Genomic DNA, 27,622 nt, shown 5'->3' on the forward strand with positions numbered 1-27,622 from the left:
GGACTAGCATCCTGCTTGTCCTGGGATAATTTAATATATTTATAAATGATCTGGAAAGGGGTACGATGAGTGAGGTGATCAAATTTGCAGATGACACAATTATTCGAAGTAATTAAATCACTAGTGGATTGTATAAATTGCAGGAGGACTTTACGAGACTGGAAGATGAAATATAATGGTAGATCAAATATAATGTGGACAAGTGCAAAGTGATGCATATAAGAAAAAATAACCCATGCTGTAGCTACACTATATGTTGGGTTCCATTTTAGGAGTTACCACCCAGGAAAAAGATCTGGGCGTCATAGTCAATATTACATTGAAATCATTGGCTCAGTGTGCTGCAGCAATCAAAAAAAGCAAACAGAATGTTAGGAATTATTAGGAAGGGAATGGCAAATAAAACAGAGGATGTCATAATGCCTCTGTATCTCTCAATGGTTACACCGAACCTTGAAGATTGTGTGCAATTCTGTTCCCTGCATCTCAAAAAAGATGTAGTTGCACTGGAGAAAGTACAGAGAAGGACGACCAAAATGATAAAGGGAAAATCTCCCCAATGAGGAAAGGCTAAAGAGGTTAGGGCTGTTCAGCATACAGAAGAGAAGGCTGAGATGGGATACGATAGAAGTCTACAAAATCATGAAAGGTCTAAACGGGTAAATGTGAATCAGTTATTTACTCTTTCGAATAATACAAGGACTAGGGGGCACTGCATAAAAGTAGCAAGTAGCACATTTAAAACAAATCGGAGAATATTCTTTTTCACTCAACTCGCAATTAAGCTCTGGAATTTGTTTCCAGATGATGTGGTTAAGGCAGCTAGTGGATCTGGGTTTAAAAAAGATTTGAATGAATTCCTGGAGGAGAAATCCATAAACTGCTATTAATCAATAGGAAATAACAACTGCTTGTGGCCGGCATTAGTAGCATTGGATCTATTTAATGTTTGGGTACTTGCCAGGTACTTGTGACTTGGATTGGCCACTGTTGGAAACAGGATACTGGGCTTGATGGACCCTTGGTCTGATACAGTATGGCATATCTTATGTTCCAGTTCGCTAGGGTATTGCGGAAGGTCATACAGTGCTTGGGTTGGATGTGAAGGAGTTTAGCACTCATCCATTCTGTATTAGAGCAGGGACTAGTACAGCGGAGGAGGCTTTGGTGGTTATAGCAATTTTTAAAAAATTGGTTGTTGGCACTCTCAGGCTGTTCAGAATTACATATGGGTAGGGGAAGGGGTCTTTTTGGCAGATTAGGCCATGCAATAACACTTACGTATTCTTTTGCAGCACCTGGGAGGGGCAAGTTGATTCTGGGTGTGCCTGGGTCATGGGCCACTCATTTGTACACTGGGTGCAGCAGAGGGCCTTACAGCATCCATATGGTGATCATTTGGGATTGGCTGCAGTTGGTAAGCAAATTTGTTGGTTTGGCAAAAGAGGAATGAAATGGGACAAATTGATGGAGACTGTGGTGGATCAGCTCAGGATATGGCAATTGCCAGAATTTGTTATTATTCACCTGGACCATAATGACTTAGGCCCTTGGTTTTGCCGTGAGTTTATAAAGGCTGGATTTGGGGAGTCTGATGAATATGATGCCACACTAAGTTCATATGGTTTGACATCCTGGTTAGGACTAAGTTCAGGGATCAGCCATCAGCCAATGTGGAAAAGGGGTGCTGGGAAGGTCAACCAACAGGTTGGCACCTGGATGGTAGTGCAGGTAATTTTCCATGTGTGCCATGATTGGGCATTAGATGTATGCCCGGGTCCTCACGAGGGGGTGGGGGGGGGGGTGTTAATTTGTCCGACGTGCGGCTTGACCTTTTCAATAATTTCTTGTAGGAGGCATTGGCAGATGTGTTTAATATTAAGGGCTAGGCCAAAGTGCCTGGGGGCCAAGAACTGTTTAGGAACATCCTCATCTGTGGCAGTAAACCCAAGCCTAAGTTATGTAAACATTGATATGGTTACCCTTGTTATGCGTTCATAGCACAGGAAACGTGTAGCATGAGGGACTGCTACATGATACACCAGCAGTATACAAGATAACTATATTACTGGTACTCTCTACTGGAGGCATGGCAGAGTGAACTACATGGCAATGTTGTCCGCCAGAAGGTGGGCCTGAGTGCTGGCATGATCGAGGCAGCATACTGCTGGGGCATGGTAGCGAGTCTGATCGAGATCCGGGGGAGGGGGGTAGTTGGGGCATTGTTAATTGTTCGGCTCTGGTTTTATGTTGTATGAAATAAACTGCTGCCTTTTTAACTCCATTTGGTCTTGGTTATGCATTTTGTTAAGGGTGAATGGGAGGAATGCCAAGACACCTGCCTACCCTGTGTCTAATAATGATCAGCACACTGCCCTTGTTTCTTTGCATTTGTAATGAAGGGCATGTCAAAAACAGAAGAGCTTTTAGAAATCTTTAAACACTATATCACCTCAGGAATGAAATAAAAAATGGAACAAAATGGGAGATCATGATGGATCTTAATTGTCATTTAAAATTATTTACAGAGAAACATAAAATATATTGGCTAATAGAGACCATAAGACCCATCTAATCTGCCCAAATTTCTTCTTTTTGAATGTTATAAACCACAATTTATCTCCGGCTTTCCCTTCACCTCTGTGCTTTTCCAAGACTGTTACTATTTTTGCTTCCACCATCTCTCCTGGGAAGCTCTTCCTTGCTTCCGCCACCCTTTCTATGGTAATATTTCCTAATGTTACTCCTGAGTTTACGCCTTTGGAGTAGACTATACGTCTTTACACTTTTCTGCACTGGCACTTGTATACAATCCAGCTGAGTACATTGCATCTGATATCAAAATGGATGAATATCAGAATTTGCGCATTTTGGAGCCTATAGGCAGCTTGGTAAGAAATAAAACACCACTTGTTGCATCATTTGGAGTTCATCAGCCATACCTGCAGGATGGCTCTGCAGTCTGTAATGGTAAGTGGCCATTCAGGAGGAGTGGGGGCTGTGTTTGGTCTGGCCCAAGTCCCTAGAAGGGTTTCTCTTCATTCTTAGGAGTAAGGGATAGACTCAGATGGAGCTGCCTAAATTTTACAACAGGGGACCAAGTGGGAACCCAGAGGGTTTTCTTTGTGGATCAGGAGTCTGCGAGAGAGATCCCCATCCTAGCTGTCCCTTGCTCTTTGGGCAAGTTAGCATGAGAGATTTCAGGATACATCACATGCATACTAATCATTTTTGGTTAGGGTACACACAAATAGCATGTGATCACTCTGAGGGCAATTGTTTTGCAGGCTCCCCATTCAAAGGCATTTAGCTGGATATTGACCCCTAAATTTATAGCTCACACATGGAAAAACATTTTTGGGTGTAAGTTTTAGGTCCCTTTCTTGGGCATTTCACCTCATCATCTGAGCCAGCTAGCTACAAGCAGGGCAGCAACATTTAGGACTCCAATTTCAAACAGCACGCATTGATGTAAACTATGCGGTCACTTTTAGCATGCATGTTCTATGTGAATTTTCAAAGAGAAACTTCCTTCTTTGAAAATTTGTGTAAAGCATGCACATTAAATGTGGCTACAAACTTTGTTTCTGCTTTTTCTGTGGGCTAATTTTGGCTGGGAAATAGCACACTTAGGGCCTGATTTTAAAAAAGCATTTACTAGAGTACGTGGGCTTTTGAAAATTGCTAAAAATATATAATCATTTAATTGTCCATAGGATTTACTCAAGTAAGTTCACTTTACTCAAGTAAATGGCTTTTGAAAATTACTGTGATAGTATGTTACATTTACGCACGCAACTCCTTTGAAAATTATCCCCATACTTTTGAAAATGTCAAGTATGCACACTGATTTACTTCCCCGAACACACCCTTGGGAAGGCCTCTTTTTAACCAGGCTAAAAGTAATCATGTTGTAGAAGCCCTCATGTACTTTTGCCTGGGCTGAGTGTGAGCAATTTTCAAATAGCCCTTTTACTTGAGTAAGTCAGTATTTAACCTGATATTATTTTAGTATTTATTAAGATTTATTGTCCGCACATGTCACATAAAATAGTTCATGGTGAATTACAGAATTAAGTCACATACATTATCATAACAAATAATAAAAGCATAATTTAAAATAGAACAGGCAAGACCAGACAACTAATAATAAAGATAAGAACTTTTAAAACTTGTCCCCTTAGAGCCACCAATAATCCAGCTCAATGTATATAAATGGATATGCACATTGGGGTAGATTTTCAAAGGGTTGCGCGCATAAGATACGCGTGCCACCCCCGAAAACCTCCCCCTGCCTCCTGCCGACCCTGGATTTTATAACATGCGCATGGCAGCGCGTGCATATTATAAAATCGGGCATAGATTTGTTTGCGCCGGGTTGCGCGAACAAATCTACGCCCGCGCACATGTTATAAAATCTGGCCCTTTGTATCATCCAGCTAAGCTTTACCTGTTGATGGGAGCTCACAGATGAACAGATTGAGGTTATCGCAGTTCCAGTCTTTCCACTGATTGCCAAAGAATCCTAGTAGTTGTACACAGAGCGCAGCATGTGGGTAACCATACAGCCAGTTACTGAACAAAGAAACAAAAAGAAAATAAGGCCTAGAAAGCAGAGATTTAGTTTACTGCTATGCTCAATAGTGCAGTTAGCTGCACTTTGAATCAGGAGGGTTTCAGAAGGTGGGGAGGGTTTGAGGGAGGGGGTGTTACAGAAACATTCTGAGGTATTCATAGTAATATTGACACTTGTTTTACAAATCAACTCCTTTTGTTATATTTTTCCTTCATTATAATGACTACAAATGTTTAGTGCTGAATACCTCAGAATGTTTCTGTAACACCACCCCCAAACCCTCCCCGATTCAAAGTGCCTGTCTACAGTAGTACATATATAGAAAAGTGTCAGACGCACTCTACGCAGAGGTGCTCTCTCTCTCTCTCTCTCAAACTCAGTATGCAAAGCAAAAAATAGTGCAGGTGAGATTCATTTATCACACCTTGCAGAACTCCCCCCCCCCCTTTTTTTTTTTTTTTTTTAAATCGGGGGTACTATTTCTGCTATGTTTATAGCATTTTGATAAATCTGGGAGTAAGTTTGCTAGCTGGACTATGTCTGAATATGGACCTCATGATGTTTCCCATCCATCCCTCTGCTGTTTGGAGCATTTGATAGCTGCTTATTGAAATGAGAAAGACCTACTATTTTTTTCAGCTGTCCTGCGTGGTAAAACAGCTAGCCTGTGGAAGCTTATCATTCACATCCTCACTCAGAATCCATATATATATATTTTTTTTTTTACATTTGCCATACTGGGACAGACCAAAGTCCCATGAAGCCCAGTCTCCTGTTTCCAACAGTGGTCAATCCAGGTCTCAAAAGGTCAATAGATTCCATGATGCTTTACCCAGGGATAAACAGTGGATTTCCCCAAGTCCACCCTAATAATGGTTTATGGACTATTCTTCAGGAACATGTCCAAAACATTTTTAAACCCAGCTATACTAACAGCTTTCACCTTATTCTCCAGCAATTAATTCCAAGTTTATGCAATTAAGTAAAAATATATTTTCTCCTATTTGTCTTAAATGTTATCTCCTTGAAATTTCATTGAATGTACCCTTAGTCTTTGTATTTTTTGAAAGAGTAAACATCTGATTTGTGTTTACTCATTCCACTCCACTTATTATTTTATAGACCTCTATCATATTCCCCCCCTCTCCCCCCCCATCTGTATCTTTTCCAAACTGAAGAGCCCTAATCTCTTTAACCTTTCCTGATAGGGGAATTGTTCCATCCCTTTTATCATTTTGGTCACCCTTCTCTGTATCTCTTCTAATTCTGCTATATCATTTTTCAGATACGGTAACCAAAACTGCACACATTTCTCAAGGAGCAGTTGCACCATGGAGCGATGCAGAGGCATTATGATAGTCTCTGTTTTAGCCTCCATTCCTATCCTAATAATTCCTAGATATTTGCTTTCTTGGTTGCTGCCACACACTGAGCAGAGGATTTCAACATTTTATCAATGATGTTGCCTAGATCCTTTTCCAGGGTGGTGACTCCCAGTATGGAAACTTGCCTTGTTTAACTATAATTTCATTTGCTCTCCACTACATGTATCACTTTTCACCTATCCAGTTTAAATGTTATCTGCCATTTGGATGCCCAGTCTCCCAATCTTACAATTTCTCACAATCAACTTGTGATTTTACAGCTTTGAGTAATTTTGTATCATCAGCAAATCTGAGCAGCTGAAAATGTATAGTTTGTTTTGTATGCAAGTGAAAAGCACTTATCTTGTTAAAAATGCCTGTACTCTTCCATTTAAAATGATGAGGTGAACTCATATACTCAGCACTGGAAAGAAACTAAAGCCTAACATTGCTTGCAGTGTTTCAAAAAGCAGCATCTAGAATCATGGAGAGGTTCAAAAAAGGCTGTCAGCACCCCTGTTGGGTATTTGCCTTACATCTTTCTCAGTAAAGACTGATGCAAATAATTCATTTTATCTCTCCACTACAGCCTTGTCCTCCCTTAGCATCCTGTTAACTCCTCGATCATCTAATGCTCCAAAAGTCGTACATTCTCAACTCAACGATTATCTTGAGACAAACAACATCCTATCTCCATCCCAATATGGCTTCAGAAAAAAGCTAAACACAGAATCTCTCCTCATCTCCCTAAATGACATTATCATAAGAGGCTTTGACAAAGGTGAAAAATACCTGCTAATCCTCCTTGACCTCTCAGCCGTCTTCGACACAGTAAACCATAATATACTGTTGGAACAACTAAAACAAATCGGCTTATCTGGCACCACCTTACAATGGTTCTCTTCCTATCTATCTGATCGAACATACCAAGTCTTAATCAATAACAACCCTTCAAAAATGAACAACCTTATCACTGGAGTTCCCCAAGGATCAGCTTTATCCACAACCCTCTTCAACATTTACCTTCTCCCCATCTGTCAACTACTAAAAGAATACGGAATCACACACTTCCTCTACGCTGATGACATTCAGCTTCTAAACCCCATACAAAATTCGATCGAAGACACATACAAGAAAACATCAGATCTACTTATTTCTATCAAACATTTACTAAATTCTCTGAAACTCATAATCAATTTCGATAAAACTGAAATAATACTCATGGACAAAAAACCCAATCCTTCTCCACTACCCTTGACAATTCAAGACAATCAAATGAAATCCATAATCCCTACAACCCACACCAGAAACCTCGGAATTATCATTGATCAACAACTCTCTTTCAAGAACCACATAGCAAACAAAACTAAAGAAGGATATCACAGACTCCTAACCCTAAGACCTCTAAAACAATTTCTCAACCCTTTTGATTTCAGAACTGTCCTACAACTACTTGTTTTCTCCACCTTTGACTATTGCAACTCCTTACTAATTGGATTACCATTTTCAACGCTGAAACCACTCCAAATTCTGCAGAACTCAGCGGCCAGAGTCCTAACAAGCTAAAAAAAAAAGCCAACACATAACCTCCATACTAACTTTACTTCACTGGCTCCCAATTAAAGCACGCATTACATACAAATCAATGACCATCATTCACAACATTCTAAACAACGATCATCATCAAGGTCTACACACCTTAAACATAATTCCTCAAAACCCTCCAAGAAACCTACGCTCAAATTACTCAGGATACCTGAACGCCCCCCCCATCAGAGATGCTCATCTGGTATCAACAAGAAAAAGAGCCTTTTCAATTGCCTCCCCTGAACTATGGAATAACCTAACCAAAGATATAAGAACACAGCACAACCTAAAATCATTCAAAAAAGATCTAAAAACACTAATGTTTCGCAAATCCTACACTGACCATCATACGTTTGATAACCCCAACTCACAACTGAACTCTCATCTATCAACCTCAACTCCTTCGCTCCATCCAGAATCTTCACAACCTTCTCATGCATCTTAATAATACCTTCTGGACTTGAATTGTTTAATTACTGTCAAATGTTCACTTTGTTATTCTGTTAATCAAATACTAAGTAAATGTTCATTTTGTAAACCGTTATGATGGCTCTACCGAATGACGGTATATAAAACTCATCAATTAATTAATTAATTAAATAAATAAATAAATAAATAAATAAATTGACTCCCTCAAGGGCTTTTTACTTCAAATATACCTGAAAAAATGTTTATTATTCATTTTTGCTTCCAGAGAAAGTTTATTTGCAAATTCTGTCTTTGTCTTCCTTATCAATGCTTTGCTGCCTGCTTAGGCTATTTCCTGTTTTCTTCTTTCAAATCCCTTTTCCATTTTTTGAAAGATGTTCTTTTGGCTAGAATAGCCTCTCACACCTCACCTTTTAATCATGCTGGTGGTCATTTGGCCTTCCTTCCATCTTTTTCAATATATAGAATACATATAGTCTGGGCTTTCAAGTTGGTATTTTTAAATAGCACTGAAAACACAAAATCTCTCTGAAAATTTGTGTGAGGTAATAGTCGATGTGGACACTGTGAGAAACAAAATGACAAATACCTCTGCCATCTTCATCATATTAGTGCAAAATAGTTATTGTTAAGGTTTAAATACTTACACTGGGCATCATCGTGAATGCTCAATCATATGAATATACTCTGCCATTCTTTATAATCATAGGTCATAAAGATGTTTACTGCAAGGTGCTAAAAATGCTTGCTTGTGATTATATAGTGAATTTCATCTTCATGGTACATGAAATAAATTATTTTACTATTTTAAGCGTAATTTGTATCAACTTCTTTTCAATAATTTCAACTTCATTTCAATGCAAAAAGCTACTTAGTTTATTGGAGGAAACACATCTTAGCCCAGCATTTAAATAGGCTGCTTGTAGAAGTGCCCAACACGGTCCGTGTTTCAGCTGTGTACCTTCTTCATGGGGCCAAAGATATCTATAATGAATTACAAAAATGGTTACAATGTATTTACCACTTAAACAAGGCAAAAGAGAAAACTATACTAACATGTTTAGCTTCAGAGAAGATTAGCCATCAGACCGGTGGTGTGTTCCTTCCACTGGAAAAAGCCATAGGACCGCCATTTTTAAAGGTCTCTCAGCCAATAAGCAACATACACATATTAAAGAGGCGGATACCAACATTATTTGAAAACGGCAATGACAGCATATGTAAACAAAATTGAATGTATATTTGTCTCAAATAATGGTGTAACCATTCGATGGCTAAATTTAAGCCTATGGGATGAACACTATTTAATCAATAAATCCATCGTTGTTCTTGAAGATTTAATAGGCTTTGTGGATCACCCCCCTTGCTAGTAATGTTAATTCTGTTGATAACCCTCCACTTAAGATCCACAAACTTATGCGAGAATTGTATGCAATGTGACACTTTTGGAGCTTGTAATTTGGCAGTGGTTAAGCAACTACAGTGTTCTGTTAGACGTGTGCATATAGGGCGTTTGGTTCTGCTTATATAATACTTGTCACATGGGCAAATTATCATGTAGATCACATGTGAGGTAGTACAGTCAGAATAAGACCTTGCTGAATAAACATTGCCTGCATGATCAATCCATGATTGTCCCCGATAATGTTTGTGCACACATTGAACACTTGTGACATGGCCAATGGCCCAATGGAAGATCTACTTGCGATGTAACTTCAGGTGATAAATAAGAATGAGTCAACAGATCTCATAAATTCTTACCCCGACTATAGGCAATGATTGGTAAATCTGCAAATACTGTATGCACTTTCAGAACATGCCAGTATTTGCAAATAATTGTTGCTATATTAGCAGATTTGGAGGAATATCATAGACTGCAAAGCAAAGGAGACTGATCCAAATCAATGGACTTGTCTAGCAATCGCCATTGCCATTGTGCATTCATGGCACACTTAAGAGCTTTTTTAAACTATGCTGGGAGGATATCCTTGATGGAGTAGTCTGCTCTGTACCAAAAATTTGGCTTTTGTGGAGCAAAGCCAATGAAGACGTAGGACTTGTCCTACTGGTAAATTACTTTTTAAACAATGAGGGTGGAAACTAGAAAAATGTAGCAACACATTTCTGTCTTTAGGTTTTCTGTATATTGTAGTTTCAATTGTGTCTTCATTTTTTGTGATTAGAATATCCAAAAAATTAATTTGTTGTGTACTATATTGCATAGAAAAATACAAATTGGAATCCAAAGAATTTAACCAATCCAGAAAAAGATACAAGTTGGTTTCATCCCCATGCCAAAAGAAAAAAATGTCATCAATGTAACGAGTCCAATAAGTGATCTGCCTGAAAGCTGGTACTGGATATAAGTATTGCTCTTCAAAATTAGCCATGTATAGATTGGCCAAGCTGACCAATTCATGACACAGCCATGGCACCCATGGCTGTGTCATGAATCTGTTGGTAAAATTGATCATTAAAGATAAAGTAATTGTCACAGAGAGCAATTGTAGCTATGAATATAACAAATGATGTGGGGATGCGATGGGGGCGGTGTCTAGAATATCCAACCAAAAAAGTGCAGACAAACAAAGCTCAAGTCCCAATCAAAGGAGTTCCAAACAAGAGGTATATATAAGCAAATTGTATAATTTTATTGCGGCAATTCCACTGCGTTCAGTTCCAAAGGTTACTTTTACAGAAGTCCCCCTACACGGTCCCGTGTTTCGCCGGAAGCTGCATCGGGAGGGACCACCCAATTTATAACAATCTGGATGCAAAAACTTACAGCATAACAGGGAGTGCGGTGTCTAGAATCCAAGGCTTGATGCAAAATTTGCAAGGCTTGATCCTGTGGAATGCTAGTATATAATGCACGTATGTCCAGGGTAACCATCACAGTATCCTTAATATTATGAACCAATGAAAGTTTTTGCAACATAGATTTTGTATCCTTGACATAAGATGACATAAGGGGAATCATAGGTTGTAAAAATTTGTCAACGAAGACCGTCAATGGTTCTAAAAGAGATTCAATGGTAGTAACTATTGGTCTTCTTGGTGGATTGTTGATGTCCTTGTGTTTCTTAGGAACCATATATATATGGATGGAGCTCTGTAAAGATTATTGATAAGAAAATAACATTCCTTGATTGTAAGGAACCCTGTAATAAATCCTTCTTCTACCGTATTCTTTATGTTTTGGTACAAGATCGGTCCAGGGTCGTTAGTAATTTATACAAATTACTCTTAAAATAAAAAAATGTATAACATGTACCATGAAGATGAAATTCACTATATAATCACAAGCAAGCATTTTTAGCACTATGCAAATCGTTACAACCTATGATTATAAAGAACAGCAGAGTATATTCATGCGATTGAGCATTCATGATGATGCCCAGTATGAGGTCATTTAAACCTTAACAATAACTATTTTGCACTAATATGATGTAGATGGCAGAGGTATTTTAGTCATTTTGTTTCTCACAGATTTTTAAATAGTATCCATTCCTGATGTAAACTTTTAATCTTTGCAGCTGCTCCTTTCAGTGTTTCCCTAACCATTTCTCTCATTTTCTCATAGTTTCCCTTGTGAAAGTTAAATGTTATCATAGTAGATTTACCTACTTAGGGCCTGATTTTAAAAAGCATTTGCTCGAGTAAAACTGGGTTTTAATCCAGTAAATGGCTTTTTAAAATTACTACAACAGTAGTTACATTTATGCACACAACTCCTTTTAAAAATTACCCCTTTAACATGTTCTGATGTGATATTTATTCAGTCAATACTGGGGTAATTGAAATTGCTCATTATTACTGTGTTGCTAGTTTTATCTTCCCTAATTTCTGTTAGCATTTCATTACCTGTCTGTTCATTCTGTTCAGGTGGATTGTAATACATCCCCACTGTTATTCTATTCCCCTTCTCACATGGAATTTCTATTCGTATACGCCCAGATTTTAAAAGCCCTGCATGCGTAAAATCTGGGCTTTATGCGCGTGACTGGGCCTTGCGTGCGCTGAGCGAATTTTCAAAGGGGCCTGGCCATGCTCATAAAGCTCAGTATGCACAAAAGTGCTGGACTTCTTCAAAGGGGCGGGCCGGAGAGGCGGGGGAGGGGGGGCCAGGACAGCAACATTGTTCACAGTCCTGAAGACTCATGCGCTGGCAGCTGCCCGGCGCACGGAATTTACTTCAGCTTGCAAAACAAGGAAAAATACAAAAAAAATGGTAGGGTTTTGTTATTATTTAGGAGAGTTGTGGGTGGATCCTTGGACCAGTGGCAGATGACCACGCCCCCGGGGGAAGATCCCGAGAGGGACCACCGGTCAGGCTCAGAGTTAGGAAACAGACACACACTAGTTCTTTTATTAGACAGTATACTGAACCACCAGAGGTGGCAGTAGTGACCTGGAATGCCCAGCTGGGCTGTAGTCCCTCAGATAGTGGAACAGCGATCCCAGGAAGCTGAGCTGTAGAGAAACTGAAATATAGTGAGTATGCAGGGTATGCAGAGTTCATGGACAGAACTGATGGTAACACTCACACAATGTCTCTTAGAAGCCCAGGAGCTGGAATGAAGTAGGCCCTCGAGGAGCGAGTACCTGGTTCCAGGGAAAGCTCTGAGAGAGCAATGGTAACTCACAGATATAGTAGGCAGCGATGACTTCCAGGCAGAAGTGAATACGGAGCAAGTGTGGGAACGTGGGCCCTCGAGCGAGTACCGGTTCCAGACTGTCACCTGAAAAACAAAGGAGAGAGCGAGGCCCCCGAGGAGTGGGTACCCCTGGTAAGTCCGAGGAGGCAGAGTAGCTTAGGTAGTGTAACACGAACCCATACTAACTCAATCTGTTAGCAAATTCTAAGACCTTATATATCCGTCACGGGTGACGTCATATCAGGGGGACACCCCTGAGGTTCGCGCCATCGCCGGTAGTTCAGTCGGGGCCATGCCGCGCACGCGCCCCTAGGCCTCCAGGAAACATGGTGGGTTGCAGCGTCTAACCGGTCCGGGGACGCCGGAGGACTTCAGCAGAAGGACGCCGCGGCAGCCAATCTTCCCGCGGGCAAAGAGGGAAGCGCCAAAGAGGTAAGAAGGACGGAGAGAGGACGTCGGGTACCGACGGACACAACAGCTCCACTACATTTTCTCTTCCTGATGCTATTCTTCCCCAGTCTTATTCAGCTTTTCCTCCTATGTTTCAGCTGGAGTATCAATCACAATCCTGGTCTTCCCAGGCAGCTTTTACCCCATTGGTGCATATCAAACCATTGCCTCTTAACTTATCACTATTCCTCTTCTCTCTCCTTCTTCTCTTCCTTTCTTATGCTTCTGTGGAATGTTCACTCATTTTCCAAAAAAGCTTGTCTATATTCATGACCTCTCTATCACTCATATGGTAAAATCAGCACATCTCACCCAGGTCAGGGACAGGGCAATATCTCTAGCAGGACTCAAAATCTGGAATGCATTGCCACTGGACCTTAGATTGCAGCAAGATTTCAGACAATTTAAAAAGGATTTGAAAACTTGGCTGTACACACAGGCTTTCACACATAAGATAGGAGACTCTTAGGGCAGATACCTTTTACTTTTTCCTACCTATTATTTTATGGTTTTATTTTGTATTCTTAACCCTTTTACATTTCCTGTTTTATGTTTTTTAGTTGCTTTTATACTGATACTGTATTAGTTTTGTAGCACTTATCTGGTATATTTTAATATTTTATTATTATGAATTTCTGTATCTCACATTTCATATTTTTCAATGTGGTAAACCGTTGTGATGGTATTACTAAACAACGGTATAGAAAAGCTGTCAAATAAATAAATATATCCTTGCTTTGACTGAGGCCTGGTTTTCTTCTAAGGACACTGCTTTAGTTGCTGATCTTTGTCATGGATGTTATCTTTTCTCCCATACACCTCGCACAATAGGTCATGGTGGTGGTGTTGGACTTCTGTTCTTCCTCTTCTGTAGGTTTCAAACACTTTTTTTCAATTCAATCCCACTCTTATCCTTCATTTGAGGCCCACTCCATCTGCCTAGTCACCCCACTACCTCTCCAGATAGCTATCATCTATTGACTCTGATAAATCCTTCTTTTCCTTTCTCATCAACTTTAATTCCTCGCTTTTCTTCATACTTGACCCATCTTCCCTTTCCCTTATTTTTGGCACTTTATCTTTTAAATTACTGCAGGGAGGTGGGAGGGGAGGGAGGGGGTAGCCAGATTTGGATGCCAGATAAACATGGGGAAGGGGGGGTATCGGGGACATTTTAACATTTTGGGGAGGCATGGCCTGATAGGGCCCTTATTAGATATTTTGAGGGGAGGAAGGGGGGTGGCCTGCTGGCATAGTTATTTGATATTTTGTTTGCATTTTATGGCAGTATTACTTAGTAGATATCTAAAGGTATCCAGTTAAGCAGCACATTATCCAGCCACCCAAGGCTGAATAACTAAAAACCTACCCAGCTATTTTCAAATATAACCGGTTAGGATTTTTGTTAACAAGCTAAATATAGCCAGATAACTTTAAGGTTATATATTCAGCAGGATGTTGTGTTCTGCACCCACAGCCATCCGTGGGCACGCCCCTCTACCTGAGCTGTGGCGGCCGCGGCGTCGTCGTCAGGGCAGACTGAAATGGAATGTGGGCGAAGATCAATGTCGATGACGTCATGAGCCTCGGTGTTGTAGTAATCAAATCCATCGGTGTCCTCGGTGCCAATGAAGGCACCGGCATCGGTGGGCCCACCGGCATCGGTACAACTACCGGCATCGATGCTGGAGGCATCGGCATCAGCGGAATCGCCGGAAGTGTTTGCTCCTTGAGAGCTTGGATGACTGCTTGTCTAATTAAAGTAGACAATTCCGGCTGTACAACTGGTGGAATCAGAGCAGTTGTAAGCGGTGGTGGAGGCTGTAACATAACATCCTGTGAGGAGGTCTGAGGAGTGTTTGGAATCGATGGAGGTAAAGGCCCAGGTGCCGAAGGGGCCGGTATTTCCTGGTCCAGTGGCTGCTTCGCCATCGACTCGTCTTGGGACATCGATGTGGAGGATGACGGTCGACGATGTCGATGCCAATGTTTGGACTTTTGATGGTCCGCCGACTTCGTCGATAGCACTGACGATGGTGAAGACGGACGATCACCGGATCTGTCAGGACGCGGTTTTTTAATTAGGGCTCTTTTAGTCGCTCCAGCCGGAGACGACCTGGAGGATTTGGAAGGGGAAGGAATTAGTTGGAGCTGGAACAAATGTTCCATTTTTTCCTGCCTAGCCTTCCGCCCTTTTGCTGTCATCTCCGCACATTTGGGACATGTCCCCACATCATGCTTTTCACCGAGGCAAAGGACACATTCTAAATGTGGGTCGGTGATTGACATATTTCTATTGCAAACAGGGCACTTTTTTAATCCCGTCGCCATTTTGTTACCAACAGCCGATGTGAATTCGTGAGAAGGGAATGTTTTGAAAAATGAGAAATCAAGGATGAGGTATTCACCAGCCGGTGAAAAAGAACCCCGAGAGACTTCTATGAGAGAGAATATTGAAAAATATCGAAAAATATGACTTTCCAATCAGAAAAGACTTCGTGAAGAACGCAACGGCTCCTGTCCCGCGATGCGTGAAGCAGCGTGGAAAAGCGAAGACTGAAGAAAGACACCTGTGGGAGAGAATATCATGGCATGCTGGGCATGCTCAGTGGCCTCTCAGGGCCAGTCAAAAGTTTCTAGAAACTTTGACAGAAAGATTTCCCGCTCTGGGCTCCGGTGACGTCACCCATATGTGAGGACTAGCATCCTGCTTGTCCTGGGATAAAGAGAACTACAGGACCTCATGATAAAGCATAAATGAGCACATGCTGAAAAATTAAAGAAATTAAATATAGAAAAAAGCCTGAAGAGGCTCAAACTGTGACCTACAGGCTCTGTGGAAAAAGAGAGTATGAACAGACCCTGTGTGGCTGCTAGGTATAGTAGCATACCCAGTGAGGCTCAGTTAAAGTCTAGAAACTTTGATTTAGGTTTTCTATGATAACCTCCACTGGATAATGTCACCCTTGATTGAGGATTGCCATCCTACCTGTCCTCAGAGAATTAGGATTATCTATCTCTAGTGCATAGATTTACACTTGTCTATATTAAATTTCGTCTGCCATTTAAATGAGAATGTCTCTTGCAGTGCCTCACAATCTTGTGTTTTAACTGCTTTGTATGTTTTTGTTTCATCTGCAAATTTGATCACATCACTCGCTGCTCCTTTTTCCAGCTCATTAATGAATAAGTTAAACGTACTAGGCCTAGTACAGAACCTTAGGGCATTCTCCATTGGAAAAACTGACCATTTAGTCCTCCTCCTTATTTGACTTTATGCTTTGCTTCACTAAGAAGTTATTTTTATTACAGATTTAAAGTCCCCACCTGTACCAGCTCTGAGATATTGATGTTTTGTCAACCCATGTTAGTTCATCTGTTGAAGTCAGACGATATAATCCGATCCAGTATGTGCCCACATTCTTTGTGAGTTTCTCCAGAAAAAACTGCAACAACAAAAACATAAAACTCTGCTCAGATTATTAAAGGATTACTGCATATAGGGCCTCATTTTCTAAGGAGTTACCGCACGCGATAAATTCACACTAACAGCCGTAAAGCGATTTGCAAATGCGGTATTCAGGGGGCGGAGTCTATGTAAAGTGAGAAACAGTTATCGTGTGCAGCGAAACAGCCACAGCTCCAACCCTTTCATTTGTGTTACATACTGTGCTAGAGGGCAGTGCATGACATTTCCAGACAGCCTATTTCAGGAAAGAGAGAGAGAGAGAGAGAGAGAGAGAGAGAGAGAGAGAGAGAGACAGACTTCCTATAATGCCTATGCCCTAGACAGGTATTTGTATCCCTATGGGAGGGCCACCTAGTAACTCGAGGTGGGGATTAGGTATGAGCGTAGGGGGTTGTGGGCCACTTTCACATTCAACATGAGACCTACCGAAAGAACAGTGGTCTCTAGTGAAGATTTGCTGGCCGTCGGAGTGAGGACACTCACTCCAAGAAAAGATTTGGGCAACGTTCTCTCAACCTAGCTTGATGGACCCTCTACCTGGGCAACAACAAGCTAGGTTGAGAGATCGTTGCCCAAATCTCTTCTTGGAGTGAGTTTCCTCACTCCGACGGCCAGCAAATCTTCACTAGAGACCACTGTTCTTTCCATAGGTCTCATGTTGAATGTGAAAGTGGCCCACAACCCCCTACGCTCATACCTAATCCCCACCTCGAGTTACTAGGTGGCCCTCCCATAGGGATACAAATACCTGTCTAGGGCATAGGCATTATAGGAAGTCTGTCTCTCTCTCTCTCTCTCTCTCTCTCTCTCTCTCTCTCTCTCTCTTGTGGACTGTGATGATTCATTGGTTGTTTTATCACGATGTTTTCACGATTTGCGACTCCATGCGTTACCACTGCGATATTGGAAAATGAGGCCCATAGGCAGCTATGACAAAAGAATGAAAGAACCAGCTCAGCCTGTGCCCTTACAGCCTCCCATACACACTCTCTTCCCCAGAGTCTATGCTCAGCACTAGGCAAGCACAGCTGTCCATCTACACTCCCCTAACCCAGCAGCTCGGCTCAGCACCTGCTGTAAGAGCTCTCATAAGAACAAAAGACCTGCCTTATTGGGTCAAATCAAAGGTCCACTAACCCAGAGTCTTATTTCCAACAGTGGCCAATACAGGTCACAAGGACATGGCAGGATCCCAAATAGTAGGTAGAGTCCAAGCAGCTTATGCTGAGGAATGAGCAGTGATTTTCCCCAAGTCTGTTTATGGACTTGTCCAAATCTTTTTTAAACCCATCTATGTCAGCTGCCTTTACTATATCCTCTGGCAATGAATTCCAGAGCTTAATTGTGCATTAAGTGAAAAAAATATTTTCTCCAGTTTATTTTAAATGTGTTTATTAAATTCATGGAGTGTCCACTAGTCTTTTTGGGGCCAATTTTCAAAGAGTTTAGGCTTCTAAGTTTTGGAATTAGGATCCTAAACTGGCCTTTATAAAAATTTACTAGGGCTAAGTTCCAAAATTTAGGTTTCTAAATTAGGATCCTAAAATGTGGGTGGCTACAAGGGCAGAGTTAGGGCATGGAAAGGCCTAAATTTAGAATTCAAACTTTTAGGGACCTAAATTTATGTGAATTTTCAGCTGAAAACTTAGGGAATTAAGTTCAGCTGAAGATAGGTTCCTAATTTAAGAAGCTAATTTAGAGGCCTAAATTTAGGAGCTCAGCTTTTTTTTGAATATGGGCCTCTTTACTTTTTGAAAAAGTAAACAGCCTATTTGCATTTATCCCATTCCACTCCACTCATAATTTTATAGAAACATGATGGCAGAAAAAGAACATGTGACCTATCTAGTCTGTCCATCTGGCTAATTTAGCTTTATAATTTCCATCACTTCTTTAGAGATTCCCTGTTTTTATCCTATGCTGTTTTTGAATTCAAATACTATTTTTCTCTCCACCAATGCCACTGGGGGCCATTAAATACATCCACCACCCTCTCTATAAAGAAATATTTCCTAAGATTATTCCTGAATCTACCCCCTTTCACCTTTATCCCATGACTCTTGTTCTAGATTCTCCTTTTCCATGAAAGAGAATTGCCTCCTGTGCATGGAAACCTATCATATCTCTGATATCTCACCTTTTCTCTAGGGTGTACAAATGTAGACCTTTAAGTCTAACCCCATATCCTTTAGAACAAAGACCACTGATCATTTTAGTAGCCACCTTCTGGCCCAACTAAATCCTGTTTATTATAACCATTGAAAGGTGCAGTCTCCAGATCTGAACACAGCAAGGGATACATTTTTTGAGCCGCTTGTGTCCATGTGCACATGGTTCCTGGTGCGCGCATATTGACAGCTAATTTTATAACACGCGCGCATCACCGCGCATATGTTATAAAATATGATACCTGTGCGTGCAGGGGGGGGAATTTTTTTTAACACACGCACGGAGACGAGATCAGGCCATTCCCAGTTCCCTCCCAATCCAGAACAAGAAAAACAGCTGATTGATAAGAATGCACCAAACTAGAAGTTGTTACTTATAACATACAAATGCATAGTAATGTTAAATACAATCCGCTTAATATGTTCCTAATATTCAAGATTAACTTACACATAGGGGTAGATTTTTTTAAAAAGCGCGATCGCGTACTTTTGTTTGTGCAGCAGGTGCAAACAAAAGTATGCTGGATTTTATAAGATACGTGCATAGCTGCACGTATCCTCTAAAATCCTGGATCGGCGCGCGCAAGGCTGCCGATTTTGGGCAGCCGACGCACGCTGAGCCGCACAGCCTGCCTCCGTTCTCTCCGAGGCCGCTCCGAAATCGGAGCGGCCTCGGAGGGAACTTTCTTTCGCCCTCCCCTCACCTTCCCCTCCCTTCCCCTACTAACCCAACCCCCCCCCCCGGCCCTATCTAAACACCCCCCCCCCTACCTTTAATCCATGGATTTACGCCTCCCGGAGGGAGATGTAAATCCACACGCGTGCCAGTGGGGCTGCTGTGCGCCGAGACCCGACCTGGGGCTGGTCCGGAGGGCGCGGCCACGCCCCTGGAACGCCCCGGCCGAAACCACGCCCCTGGACCCGGCCCCCGAACGCCGTGTCCCGCCCCCGAAACAACCGCGTCGTTCGGGATCCCCGCCCCCGACACGCCCCTAAAAAAAAACCCGGGACTTACGCGCGTCCCGGGGCTCTGCGCGGCCGGCGGCCTATTTGCATAGGCTCGCGTAAATCCGCCTGGATTTACGCAAGCAGGGCTTTTAAAATCCGCCCCATATAGTTTATTATATTAAATTGTTACCGTACTATGATAGCACGATTAAGTTGTAATCTATACCACCCATTTTTTTTTTATCGTGCCTTACTGTAACCGTTGTGATGGTTATCTAACTTAACGACGGTATAGAAGAGTTTTTAAATAAATAAATTAAAGAACGGACTGGGGGAGAACTTCCCTATCCCCCCTAACTAACCTTCCCTCCCTTTTCCACCTCTCCACCCTGACCCCCTAAACCCATCCTACAGTGTTTTGTTTCAAAACTTACTTGCGCCTCCGAGCAGAAGTAAGTTGTACGCGACGGCCAGCTGCTGGCACAGCGCAAAAAGGCACAATCCCATCCGGCCCCGCCCCAACCCGCTCCTTTTCACAAACCTAGCACTTCCACGTGTACCATCAGATATGCGTGTGGCCGGGCCGCTTTCAAAATGTGCTTCCCGCACACGCAGCCCAGCCACATGTATCTGCTGGTATTGGCGCCCAACCAGCGTTTAAAAATTTCCCTGTAAATGAGGTCTCCCTAGGGAGCTATACATAAGCAATATCATCTCTCTTTTTCTTCTGACCAAGCATCTTTCTGGCTTTTACCATTACCTTATCCATAGGTTTGGCCACCTTAAGATCATCAAATACAATCACTACCAGATTGCAATCTTCTTTCAATGCTAAAAGATTTTCACCTCCATACTGTACCTCTCTCTTGGGTTTTTGCATCCTCAGCAGTCTTTTCACTAAGCTGAAGATCTCTAACCTATTTTGGTTTTCCTCTCAGGGCAGACTTTTATCATTTTGGTAATTCTTCTCTGTACCTTTTCTAGTTGCACTAAATATTTTTTTCAAATGTGGCAACTAGAATTGCACACAGTACTCTAAATGTAGTCACACCACTGAATGATACAAGGGATTATGATATTTTGTTTTTATTCTCCATTCCTTTCCTAATAATTCCTTCTTTTTGCTTTATGCTATAAACTGAGCCAAGGATTTCAACATATTGTCCACCATGATGCCTAGATCCCTTTCCTACAACTAAACTTCACCCGGTGTATATTTTTATGTATGTTTTTTTTATCTAGGTAACATTCCTATATACCTGCTTAGCAACCAATTTCCATAATAATTGCCTTACTTATAAATGATTTTATTACTTACAAAAAATTTTTTGGAAAGTGGGAGATGGTTTCATTATATTATATAACACCATCCAGGTGTCAATGTTTTTTTCTTTTAATCATCACACACCTTCCACCTCCAATTATTATTTGAATTTTTGTATTAAATGCTAAGCTGGGTTACAGAGTGTTAACCCCCATTTTTCTTTCTAATTTTTATTTTTCCATTATTAAAATATCTTCCTTCTTTCTGTGGCTAGCACTTTTTTACTTTTTCTTTTCTAGCCGTCCCGGGACCAACCATAAATTACTTAGCTTTAAAGAATGTCTCTTTTACTCCTGACTTGCGCAAGTTTCGACATTTGCTGGTTGCTGTCTTCCTCAGGGGTCTGCTTTTTCCTTAAAAAGTAATTTTCTTCGTAGAGCTGATGTTTTAAATATTCTCCGGAGCTCCATAGAACCTCCGTTTTCTCTACCATTCCCGGCGGCGTTTGTGCTATATATATCCTGTTTCCTGTGTGGTTTTTAAACCCTCCTCTCGGATACTAGGTCGACCTATCAGCTGTTCCTAAATCAGAGAAAACCAATCCAATTGGTCATTAACCCTGTAGGTTGTTCTGTGTGTAGTTTAAATATCCATGACTGTTCTCGGTGGTTTAACACAGATGTCCTCCCCCATTGTCCATGATACTATCAATAATTGTCCATTTCAATTGTTCATATGTATGCTGGCTATCAATACATGTTGAACAATAGGGGCTGTGATAGTTGCGTTATTATTATTCGAGACCGATGTTCTGCTATTCTCAATTTTACTGCTCTTTTTGTACGTCCCACGTATACTTTTGGACAATCACAGACTAATACATATATCACTGCCTTTGTAGTACAATCAGTGTTCGTTTCCTATATATTTTGTACCCCGGTCACCGGATCCGTCCAAGTGTCCCCCTCTATATGTGTTTTCACAAACCGTACATTTACCACACTTTCTATGGTAACATTTTGCTTCCTTCTCATTATTTTTTAATCGTGAATGGATCACCTGATCCTTGATGTTTCTCCCTCTACTAGTTGTTATAAGGGGTACTTCTTGCAAACCACTATGTAGTGCCACTACGTGCCAATGCTTCTTGATGGATTTGGCAATAACTTATACACCGGGTGAAGTTTAGTGTATGTAAATGTATTCATAATCATTTGGTGAGGATCTATATTTAGTTAGATTGTTAGATCCCTTCCTGGCAGGTGACTCCTTATATGGAATCTAACATCAGAAATTGCCATGCTGGGTCAGACCTAAAGGTCCATCAAGCCCGAGCATCCTGTTTCCAACAGAGGGCCAAACCAGGTCACAAGAACCTGGCAAGTACCCAAACACAAGAAGATCCCATGCTACTGATGCAATTAATAGCAGTGGCTATTCCCTAAGTAAAATTGATTAATAAGCAGTTAATGGACCTTCTCCTCTAAGAACTTATCCAAACCTTTTTTGAACCCAGCTACACTAACTGCACTAACCACATCCTCTGGCAACAAATTCCAAAGCTGAATTGTGCATTGGGTGAAAAAGAATTTTCCTCCGATTAGTCATAAATGTGCTACTTGCTAACTTCATGGAATGCCCCCTAGTCCTTCTAGTATTGAAAGTGTAAATAAACCGATTCATATCTATTTGTTCAAGACCTTTCATGATCTTAAAGACCTCTATCATATCCCCCCTCAGCCGTCTGTTCTCCAGGCTAAACAGCCCTAACCTCTTCAGCCTTTCCTCATAGGGGAGCTGTTCCATCCCCTTTATCATTTTACTGTTTCTGCCTTCTGATTCATTGCATGGTTGATGGATATGTAGAGTATGTCCAATGCTATCCCATACATTGCAGATATGGAGGCAGGTTAATATATTTTTAAGTAAGGATAGTATAAATCTATTTCTTGTAACCCCTATTTATACTAATTCTGATATTTCTGGATGTACCTTTTTGCACATGGTAAAAGAGGGGATGACAAGGGCCTGCTCTATGAAGTGCGCTTGTGGGACAAGAATGGTTTTAAAGAGTTTTTCGAGCTCAAGAGTGAATTTGAAGTAGATCCTGGTTCTCGAGCTAGTTACTTTCAATTGCGACAGGCTTTAGAAGGTCAACCTGGACTTGGTGTGACCTATTCGTCCCCTAAATGGTTTGGAAAATTTCGTCACTGGGATGGGCTCTCTCAGGAAGGGATTGCGGTTATAAATTGTAGTATTTTGGCTGATAAATTTAGAAAGGTCACTTCCCAGAAGCTGATTGATGCATGGAATATGGATTTAGACCTACATCTTGATTTTAGAGTTTAGAAGATTATATGGATTAATGCTCATCATAGTACTATTTGTATGAGCTGTACAGAGTTTATGATTCATCTGCTTCACAGGACTTACCGTACCCTGATGTTCTATGCACGGTTTTCTGCTGAAGGGAGTCCAGATCGCTGGAGGGGATGTGGTCAAAGAGGTTCTTTCATTTACTTGTGGTGGTTTTGCCCTGTGGTTTGAAAATTTTAATTCCAAATTGCATAGGAAATTACAGATGTTATAGATTCTGCTGTGCATGTTCGGCCCCAGTTAGGTCTTCTTGGGAAATGGGATGGTCCCTTGGTGCCGGTGAAGTGCAGGAAACTTGTAGGGCAACTGTTGTTGGCGATATGTTTCACAATTGCAACCTCTTGGAAATCTACTCCAACTTCTGACTTATTGGAGAACCCACGTTCATGATATTGCTGATTTAGAAAAGTTGCGCTTTGACCTTAACGGGGAATTTTACAAATGTGAAAAAATACAGGGCTTTTATCATTTACATTATGGGTATCCTATACCTGCTATGTCATGAGGTTTTTTTTTTCTATTTACTGTACTGTGTAAAGATTGTGCATTGAATGTTTATATATGTAATGTATGCCAAAAAAATGTGTTAAATAAAGAGTTAAAAAAAAAAGCTCTGCTGAAATCCAAGTAAACCACATTGAACACTTTTCCTTGATCCTGCTCTTTTGTCAACAAATCAGATTTGTTTGACAGGACCTTCCCCTGGTGAATCCATGCTATCTTAGATTGGATTGGAGTTAGTTCACTATCCTTTCCTTCAGCAGAGTCTCCATTATTTTTCCTACCACTGAGGGTGAGGCTGAGTGGCCTATAGTTTTCACCTTCCTCTCTGCTACCAATTTGTACAGCAGGACCCCAACTGCTCTTCTTCAGTCCTGTGGCACCACTCCATATTCCAAAGATCTATTGAACAGGTCTTTCAGTGGACCCACCAGCACATCTTTGTGTTCCTTTGGTGTCCTGGGATTTACCTCATCCAGTCCCACGGCTTTGTCCACTTTCAGTTTTCCTAGTTCTTTCCATACATTCTCCTCTGTAAATGGGATTGCATCTATCCCACTTCCATCCATAGTCTTGTGAGCCAGCATCATTCCTTCACAGGGGTCTTCTTTAGTGAACACTGAACTGAAGTATTTGTTTAATATTTCTGCTATTTTCATCTTTCTCCACACATTATTTATTTATTTTATTTATTTATGCAATTTTTATATATTGTTACCCCCCGGAATGCAAGGTTCCATCTTTACAGTTTACAATCAATTAAGAACAGAATAATACAATAAAATCAATTAAAAAATATAAAATAGTAAGATTATTAAAAAAAACAAAATTAGCATTAATATAGATAAGACTATAGAAGAAGAATCAATTAAACTGTGAACTTAAATATCAATCTGGGTGTTATTTTCGTAAGCTTGTAAAAAGCACCATGTTTTTAAGTCTTTCTTAAACTTCTTCTTTAGACTGACCTGCAGTCTTAGTTCTAATGCAAACTGTTCCAGAGTTTCGGACCCGCAACTGAAATGGCCCTTTCTCTTACTTCACTCAAATGTGCCGACATTGCTTCTTGTCACCTTTCAATTTTAGTAAGCAGAGTTTCTTAACTGTAACAGGTGTTCTCCTAGGACAGCAGGATGAAGCCCTCACACTTGGGTGACATCGTCAGACGGAGCCCTATCACGGAAAACTTCTGTCAAAGTTTCTAGAACTTTTGACTGGCACACTGAGCATGCCCAGCATACCATAATCCCTATAGCCACAGGGATTTCCCTTCAGTCTCGTTTGTAGCAAAAGGTGTGAGCGAAAAAATAAAATAATAAAACATTTCGGACCTAACTCCACGGAGTGGGTTTCGTGAGGACTACATCCTGCTGTCCTGGGAGAACACCTGTTACAGGTAAGCAACTCTGCTTTCTCCAAGGACAAGTAGGATGGTAGTCCCTCACATGTGGGTGATTAGCAAGCTACAGGCTGACTCATATTTAAATTGATCCAACAGCACACAACTTGTGCAACAGGCAAAACAACTGGTGTACTGTTGGGGAAAAATGAGACAGCCTGAAAATCACAGCAGATGGATGTGAAAGGAGTTGGGATTATACTGGAAATAAGTTCTTCAAGACAGATTGGCCAAAGGCAGAGTCTTAACATCTTTTCTTGTCCATGCAGTAATGTGCTGCAAATGTGTGAAGAGAGCTCCATGTTGCAGCTTTACAGATCTCAACAATCGGTACTGAACGATAGTGTGCTACTGACGTTGCCATGGCTCTTACTGAGTGCGCCTTCACTCGTCCCTGGAAAGGAAGGCCTGCTTTCTCATAGCAGAATTCGATACAGTCCGCCAGCCAGTTGGAGAGAGTTTGTTTGCCCACTGCAACTCCTGGTTTGTTTTTATCGAAAGAAACAAAGAGTTGGGTGGATTTCCTATGGACTGCAGAGCGATCTAGGTAAAACGCAAGTGCACGTTTACAGTACAAGGTGTGTAAAACTCTCTCATCGCCCTGGTGAGAGTAAGGCCTTGGGAAAAAGGTGGGCAAGACTGTAGACTGATTCAAGTGAACGTCAGTAACCACCTTAGGAAGGAATTTAGGGTGAGTATCACATACTCACCTTGTATAAGGTGAGTATGTGATAAGTGCTTGTAACTCACTAACCCTTCCAGCAGATGTAATGGCTACTAGGAAGAGTACTTTCCATGTAAGAAATTAACATCACAGGAGTGCAAAGGCTCAAATGGGGGAGCGCATGAGCCTTGTAAGTACTATGTTTAGGTCCCATTCAGTAACTGATGGCCGTAGAGGGGGGCTTAAGATTGTAGCAGGCCCCTCATAAACTGACTCACAAGGGGTTGCGCTGTTATTGGGGCATCCCCTACTCCCTTGTGGTGTGCTGAGATGGCACTGAGGGGTACCCGTACCTAGGAAGTCTGGAGACCAGAGTCTGAAAGGTGCCAGAGATAGTCTAAAAGGGATGGAGTGGGGCAGGAAAAAGGGTTGATACCTTTTTGCGTGCACCATGTGGTAAATCTAGCCACTTAGAACAATAGGATTTTCGTGTGGAAGGCTTTTGTGAAGCTACAAGCACTTGAGAGACATCAGTTGAAAGATTGAGCGGTTGTAGGATCAAGCTTTCAACATCCAGGCTGTAAGGGATAAGGTCTGAAGGATTGTATGGCATAACATGCCTTGGTTCTGAGTTATGAGAGTGGGTGCTGTGCCCAGGCAAATTGGTTCTCGGATGAAGAGGTTGAGAAGCATGGGAAACCATACTTATTGAGGCCAATAGGGGGCTATGAGTATCATTGACCCTTTGACTTGTAATATCACGAGAGCTTTGGCTATCAGCTGTATCGGAGGATACGCGTATAGGAGGGCCTGTTGTTCCAGGGGCGAGCAAAGGCATCCACGGCTAACATGTTTTGTTGCCGTGCATGGAGCAAGATCTGTCCACTTTGTGATTCAGTTCGGATGCAAAGAGGTCGATTGTTGGAAGATTCTGCTCATTACCACAGGATCCAGAGACCACTCGTGGGGGATGGAAAATGTTGACTGATCAATCTGCTACTACATGTCTGTATGCCTGCCAGATAAGTGGCCGCGGAGAAGATGCATGGAGTTGTGCAAAGGCCCAGGCCCAGATCTGTGCAGCTTCTTGGCAGAGCAGATAAGAACCTGTTCATCCCTGTTTGTTCAAGTACCCACATTGCAACTGTATTGTCTGTCTGTATGAGAACAGTCTTGTGTGAAAGGCAGTCCTGGAACGCATATAGAGCATACATATGGCTCGAAACTCTAAGAAGTTGATCCGAAAATTTGCTTTGAGTTGTCCAAGTCCCTTGAGTTTGAAGGTTGTTCACATGAGCTCCCCAACCCAAGCTGGATGCGTCCGTGGTTAAGGTCACTTGAGGAACTAGTTGCTGGAAGTGTATACCTGTTAGCAAGTTGGTCTTGTGTGTCCACCAGAGAAGCGAGAGACACAGCTGGTTGGATACATGGATCTGGGATGAAAAGAGGTTGAGTGGCTTGTATCCACTGAGATTTCAAAGTCCATTGAATTATTCTCATTGCTAGCCTTGCCATAGGAGTGACATGGACCGTAGAAGCCATGTGGCCCAGCAACGTGAGGAATTTATCTTATTTATTTATTTTTATTTGTAAGTTTTTATATACCGAAGTATTGGTGTTGGCCTTCACTCCGGTTTACATTTATAACAACAGTGTACGTTAAAATCAGAGGAGCACTAGAAATTGATGGGTTGAGGCTGTTTTCTTTGTACGCAGAGAAGTAGCCAGTTTGGAGACTGTGTCCTGCGCAGGTCTTTGGGCAGGAAGGC

The 27,622-nt window shown here is 41.5% G+C and overlaps 1 long non-coding RNA gene across 1 annotated transcript in view; it reads right to left on the reverse strand.

Moving 5' to 3' along the window:
• Window positions 1-16,408: 16,408 nt before the first annotated feature.
• Window positions 16,409-27,622, reverse strand: part of LOC115097791 — a 36,906-nt gene continuing 25,692 nt past the window's right edge. The window contains exon 3 of the long non-coding RNA XR_003858334.1: window positions 16,409-16,510. This is a non-coding gene — a long non-coding RNA (uncharacterized LOC115097791). The remainder of the gene's footprint in view (window positions 16,511-27,622) is intronic.

Source organism: Rhinatrema bivittatum, chromosome 8, assembly GCF_901001135.1.
Source record: "Rhinatrema bivittatum chromosome 8, aRhiBiv1.1, whole genome shotgun sequence".
Lineage (NCBI taxonomy): Eukaryota > Metazoa > Chordata > Amphibia > Gymnophiona > Rhinatrematidae > Rhinatrema > Rhinatrema bivittatum.